Here is a 7,415-nt window from a genome sequence, read left to right on the forward strand (position 1 = left end):
TTCTGTAAAACTCAGCCTCATTAATCCACTTGTAAATCCAGAAAGACAGCTTTCATTGCGCACATCAGGGCTTGTCCCAAACTTTCCCTAGTCCCAATGGGAGATGCAGAGAAATGAACCACAGGCACAAAGTGCCTCCCACTCGCTTTTCCCCAAAGAGTTCAGGAATTGAGGACTGGAAGCTGGCACTCTGGGCTGGGGCACCTCTAAGAAAGCTATTTTCTTTCCCCTTGTCTTCCCATCCCCTATTCCATGGGGTGGGGGCGGGGGCTTGGAAGGGCCTGAAAGCTGTCACCCTTTGACAAATCAAGGAGAGTCCTTCCTGTCCAAGGAAGGCTTTTGCCTCCCTCTGGGCTCTATCTATTTCTACGGCTCCTAGAGAATCGGCCTCTGATGTGTCAATTATTCATTCATCAGAACTGTCAAACCTTGTGAATCTCTTCTCCCCTCCTCTGGGTGGCTCACTCTAAAACACTCACCTTCAGCAAGTTTTGCAATTGCCGAAGACAGGGAAAATTGCAAAGAACTCGATTCCAACTAACACTGTAACCTCCTCCTATGTAATTGGGGGAGTTGCCATTTAGTAAATGAAGGCGACTGGCTCACAAAAAATGAAGTAGTCAGGTGAACTCAAGGACCAGGACTCAAGAGCTCACCACCTCCCACTTTTCTTCTCTATTTAGGATGAGATTGCTTATCCAGGCAGAGAGGGACACGGTTTTTGTGTGGCATTCATGGGATAGAGATAGGTGTCCCAGGGCATCCTTGATGAACCTAGGATTGAGTCCCACACTGCACAGACTGTGCCAACCTTCATCAGCTTTGCTCAAGACATTCTCCTTCAATATCACGCCTTGAACTGATGTAACTCATTTTTTTTTTTTTTTGGTAATAAAAGGATTAAAATCCGTCCTTTTTGACCTGCATATTCCACACACATATTAAGTGGGCTGTCTTAGGAGCAGCAGTTTTATATTGAGAAATCTGAGTCTGGATTGTGTGATGGGTGAGCTTTATGAGGCATTGCACAATGTCTAGGTTTTCATTTTGCTTTTATTTCAATGTGACAAGACATGTTGGTCTGAGATGCCTTTGGGCTGTGGCTCTGGAATTTATGAACAGAGAATGCCTTGGGGTTATGGCATGGGTGAGACTGGGAGATGTCACCCCCGCACAAGGGTTCAGCATAATAATCTATGTTAGAAGAATCAACTAACATTGGAGGAGTAAACATACACACACACACACACACACACACCACGCACACACACGCATACACGGCATACAGCAAAGCCAGTGTCAAATCCCGGACACCCCTTTGTTTGGTCCTCGTGTCTGCCTTTTTCTGTTAGTCTCATGGGGATTGTGAGCTGTTTTCCTGGTGCTGTCCTTTCTTTCTCCTTCTCTCATGTGTAAGAGGGGACAAGCGCTAGAAGCCAAGTGTTTGGCCCCTCTCAGCGTGCCTTCATTTCTACCTATTATTGGAAGTAATTTGCCACTACTCAGCCCTCCCTCTTAATCTCTCTCTTGAGCCTTCCCCTGAGCTGCCTCGAAGATGGCAGGTGACAGACTGGCCTGGCCAGGTACGAAGACAGTTATCCTTGGCTACCACCTGTCTCCCTATGGATGCCTGTCCTGTCTTGTTGCACACCCTCTATGTGTCTAATTTACACAGCAAGCCCTCTGGGCAGGGGCTTTTATTATTATTTTTTTAATGCTCTGCTCGCCTCTGTGGTTAGATGGCTTATGTTTGATGTTTAACTTCTCCACCCCCCACTCCTCTTCATTCTTAAAAAAATGCCAATGGAAAAAATATTTTAAAAGAACACATTTGATTGCTGTTAGATACACAGAAAAGAAGATAACATCGAGTATGGGAGGTGCCATGGTCTGAATGTTTGTGTCCCTTCAAAATTCGTATGTAGAAATCTTGACCCCCAAAGCGATGGTGTTAGGAGTTGGGGCTTTGAGAGGTGATTAGGTCATAGAAGGCAGAGCCCTCGCGCATGGGATTCGTGCCCTATAAAAGAGGCCTTAGAGAGCCCCCATACCCATTCCACCATGTGAGAACTCAGCAAGAATATGGCCATCTATAAACCAGGAAGAGGGCTCTCACCAGACACTGACTCTGCTGACACCTTGACCTTGGAGTTCTGAGCCTCTACAACTGTGAGAAATACATTTCCGTTGTTGATAAGCTACCCGTTGATGGTATTTTGTTTTTGGCATCCTAAACTAAGATGGGAGGCTTTTGGTGGCTATTGGTGGGTGCCTGGGAGATGAGCTGAGTTAGTCAAGGATGTGTCTCCTTGATCATACTGAGAGTGGTGACCAGAACAGGTGACCACCTCAGACCAGGACTTCTGATTGCTTTGCTCAGAACAGAAAAGACTTTATGATTTGGATCTTGAGGTTGGACGATTTCCTGTGGTAGAAAAACTGACTGGCCTCACGGCCAAAGGAAGTTACCTTTCTTGAGGACTTTTTTGAACACCATGCTTAGGATTCTTGTACCAAATACAGGAATTTAGGGTTAGACGAGGTCCAGGGCCTGGTAAAAGTCACTATTTATGTCTTTAATTCATGCATCCGTCCGTCTACTCCAGTTAACTACAGTGAAACAGGGGGAATTTTTAGAAGCTAAATGTGGGATGCTTCAAAACTTCATCTACTTGCACATAAATCACTTTAGTGTGGCCAGAAGACTAGAAGGCTGAAAGCGAAAGGAGAAAGGCCATGATCTGGGCTAGGAGAGGTCACCTTAGGAAGGTTTCCTGGAGGACTGCTCGAGGTAGAAGAGACGGGATGTGGAAGGAGGCGAAGCCTTCCAAGATGGGAGGGGGACCTATGGAATGCTGTGGGTGGCGGGGAGGGGGCTAGTGGACATGGGCCAGGCCCTGGAAAGGCTATCCATGGGCAGGATGCTCAGTGATGAGAGCAGTAATGACAGCTGGGGGAGAACTAGAAGACTAGATGAGGACAATGGGGCTTGTCGGGATGCGTTGAGAACCCCATGAAGAAGTCATAAACTGTGGGCCTAGAGGCTCAGTTAGGGAGGTGCAGCAAGCAGAGGAGTGGTTCTCGGTACAAGCAAGGATGAGCATTCCACGTGAGGCTGAGGGCCCACACTTGTAACTCGGAGTCTGTGGTGGAGGAAACGGTTTGGTTGAGACAGTGACAACACACACTATATTCATGCCTGAAGGGCCAGGGGCTGCTCCTGTGGCACAATGAAGGCATTGAGAATCAACTGTCCCCGAGACTAGGAGCTCCATCAACATGCCAAGGCCTAGGGAAACAGAGTTGAGCACTTGCCATGAAGGTGCCGAGATCTGTGGTCTCAGCCCTTGGAAACATCATCAAAAGAATCTATTCAGAGCAAAATGCATTCCATGTGTTGGCTCTGCTCATGTGTTTCTTGTCAACGAGGTTGATCTTCCTGGGTTTGGAGGGTTTCTGTTTGAAATTTTATGATCCTTGGCTGGGAAGCAACACTTACCCCGAGTTGTGGGAGTTAATGGCCTTTTCAGGCGGCACGACTCTGGGGGCCTAGGGGAGTTCCCAAATGCCAGGCAAGGAAAAACCTATATATTTCAACCTAAAATTGCCAGAGACCAAAGACTCCCCAGGGCCCTTCGGCATCACCTCAGAATCTGATGTAGCGTATCTGGGCTCACAGGGCCTTCCTTGGGTTGGCACTTAGAGCTCATGCCAGCACTCTTGCAGGGGAGATGCTCAGATTCGGGACCCTTTAACCCCCCTAGCCCGTGTCAAATAGGGACACTAGCCTATATCCGGAGCAGAAGCTGCGTTTGTTCCTTAGTCTTCCATTTTTGTGATTTAAATAGAGAAGTCAACACTAGTGCTTGGCACACTGATGTTACTTAATTTAGTTTAACAGACATTCATGGAGCAGAGACTGGAAACTGATCATTGTATTGAGCACCATGGTGGACAGAAAAGGGACAAAAATGGGATGGGCCATCCAGAAGATCTTGGTTTAAGCCCGTCTTGCCATAATCTCTCAAGTTCTGACACTGTGACAAGTATTGCCCCTTGGGCCCCTGTCTCCGCACTTGCAAAATGAGAAACTTGGACCAATTAGCATGAGTGCTGGCAGGAATTCAGTGTACTGGAAAGATTCTTAAAAGTATTAGTCTTAGGAGGGTAATTGCAGGAGACTCGTGGATTTAGGCAAACATTGGTATTTTGTATGAGTGTCATTTAACTGCTTAATACCTGTGGCAGATCATCTCCTGGAGGAGCTTCAGAAAGACTCACTGCTGCTGAGCTTGGCTGTCTGGCCCCCTTTGCCGTCCTGTGTCTTTATGCCAGCCCGGTATCTCATACGCCCATTCCCCACAGACGAGCTGTTGTTCACGGCATTGATCCCAGACCAGGTTCCCATGTCAGTGTTCCTTCTGCCTGAGCCTGACTTTGGCCCTAGTTTCTGTTTATTGTTTCCTGTCCTTTGGATTGAGATTGCTCTTTGTTCTCCCCAGCTTGCTGCTTAGCTTTCCCTCGAGGTCTTGGCTGGGACCCACCCACGGACTCATCTCTTCACAATCAGCCTCAGACAGGATTTGAGGTTCCCGTTTGATCCCTCATGACTCAACTCCTGTTGCTGGGCAAAAAGGAATGAAAAGCAAGGAAATCAGAAACTCTTGAATATAATTCTCCTAGCTGGGCAATAAGTATCACGCCAGAATTTTAGCTAAAAGGAGTATATATAAAGGAAACTGTATAAGGTCAGCTGAAATAGGACTCACTGAGGGTTCCAACCTTTGGTCCTAGTTTTACCTTTTGAGGTCACATGTGAGCAAGCCTAACTCTTTCTTTGTATGACGGCTCTTCACACAATTGCGATTATCTAGCCCTCAGCTTTCTGTGATCATCTCATACCACTGCCAAGTCAGTTCTTCTTCAGGCAAAATATGTCAATTTCCCCAACATTCCTCAGATATTATGGTTTTGAATCTTTTTTGCCAACTTGACTGCTCTTCCTAATCCTGTCCACTGATCTCTATTGCTCTTCCTTTGAGGTGCTCGGAGCTGCATGCCACACACCTTTATTTAAATTAAGGTTCCAACGAGAGCTCCAGTCATCTCCGCTCCTGTGACATGCTCTGGGGTCAGGGGTGGGTGGTCAATTAATTTCATAGTCAAATATATTTGAGAAGGAGGTGGGCAGTGAGATGGATAAGTAGCTAATAATTGATCTGTATAATTACCACTCGAAGGAGAAAATGGGATAAATGTTAAATGAAAGGAACGAGCAACGTAGCACAGACTTTTCTTACCACGGGCATTGGCGGAGGCTTTGCAACAGAGGGTGATGACCTCCGATCTAGCCATAAGGGCTGGTTAGCCTCTGCCAGTTACGGATGGAGCACTTCAGAATTCAGACCTTTGGTGGTGGAACAGATCTCACTGATGATGAGGTCAATATGATTAAGGGGGATAAGACTTGGTTGGGATGGGGAGTCACTGGCGTGACATAGCGGCAAAGCACGGAAAAGACCCCATCCTGCAGACAGTATTGGAGGGACGACCGGGGTGGCAAGAGCACCAGAAACAGGTGCAAGGGGGTGAGGGCCTTGCTTGGGGCTGTAGCCATTTAGATGGAAAACCAAGAGCAAATGTAAAGGTTTTTTTTAAAGAAGAAATAGTGGGATATAATGATAGTTGGAATCAGGAATAATGAAAAGAGTCAGAAATGCTTGTGAAGCTTCCAGTCTGTGAGGCTGGAAGGGGGACCATGCGGGGTGTCATGTGGCAGGGGGAGGGAGGGCGATGAGCTCAATCACAAGGAGGGGGCTTCTGCTGGAAAATGCCCTTGTCTCCCTGAGTGGGTGGAAACCCTGGAATTGAACATTCTGTGCGTTCAGAGTTGGTCCAGGGCCAGTTACGAGTTTTATTTTGTTTTAAATATTTCTAGATGTGATGGGATTAGCTCATGTCATGTATACGAGCCCGTCTCACGGAACAGACACTTTTTCGTATTTGCTGAATACGAGGTGGTGCAGGAAGTAATTCTGGCATATGTGGCCCTGGAGACGAATGGCTCGACAGGGTCTTTTTTGGGGGGTTTTCCACCGTGGGGCATTTCACATGTTCAAACACTACAGCTCCCATTCTGGGGCTGACGCGGGTCTGTCAAGTCCGTGTAGGTCCCTTGAACCTCCACACTGGCTCTCTCTGGCTCTTCTGCTTTGATGCCCCTGTCATCGGTCCACTGAAGAGCTAGCTGCAATCGTCACAACCCACTGATTCACTGATTGGTCACGTCTTTCATTCGAAGACATTCTACCTGCTCCTTTCTTACTGGTCCTTGTGGGAAAGAATCAGCTGTCATTTCTCCTAGCTATTCCTTCTTCCCATCTTCTCCAATCTCACATCATACTTTTTGTCTGTTTTCCCACTGGTCTCTATTGTCTGGATGAGGACCATCGAAGAGGAAGCCTGCATGGCGAGCTGTAGGACATGATGCTTACCTACTGTCATTCATCTTACCAGGTTGCCACATGCTCATCACCTCTTCACTCCCAATATGCTCTGAGGTCTTGGGGGACCATAAAGGCGGGATAGGGCAGCTAGGGGATGGTGAAGAGCTGTGTGGACCCCTCTGAGCCTCATCTCTCATAATGAATGACTGGCTGACTCTGTCCAGGCCAGTGCTCCATTCAGTAGCAGCACCAAGGGACCAGAGGACCAGTGGCCCTGTGAGAGCGGTAGATTCCTCGCCCATGGTCCCAGTGATTGTTCTTTAGCCAGAAAGGTGTCCTAGAGCAGATGATCTCTGTTCAGAGAACTGGCCTCTATATACCCGCTCCCTCCGTTCTCCTCCCCAGGTCCCTGCCCCCGGTCCTGCTTCCCCTTAGGGGGACCTGAGGGACTCTGTGTACCCATTCTTTTATACAGTAATACAGTTCCTCTCCAACATGCCTGCTGTGCCTATTTTAAAGGAAGCAAGTTTTCATCTGGTGGGAAATTTGGGGGCCTTAAGATTTATTTAAGAAAACTTTACATAAAATCATCTGAATTTATCAAACAAAAGAGTGTAGGGTTTGCCACAGGACTCACCACAAGTTCCCAAAACAGTGATAGTTATAATCTAATCATACTTACTAGGCAAAAAGATCTTTGTACTCTTACATTTAATTCTTACAATGCCCAATGAGATAAGCGATTAGCCCCATTTTACACATCAGAAAAGATCAAAGAGATAGGAAGAGATTGAATAATTTTCCAGAGGTCACACAGCAAGTAGGCAAAGGAGCCAAAATGCACCCAAATCAAAACCGAGCCTTTTTGGGGCCATGCTTTAGCTTGCACACTACATGACAGCCCCTCGTAAACCTCAAATGTTCACATATGTCTTCCTTGGAACACATTCTTGGGGCAAATCCCTCCTT

Source organism: Pteropus alecto, unplaced genomic scaffold, assembly GCF_000325575.1.
Source record: "Pteropus alecto unplaced genomic scaffold, ASM32557v1 scaffold106, whole genome shotgun sequence".
NCBI classification, from domain to species: Eukaryota; Metazoa; Chordata; class Mammalia; order Chiroptera; family Pteropodidae; genus Pteropus; species Pteropus alecto.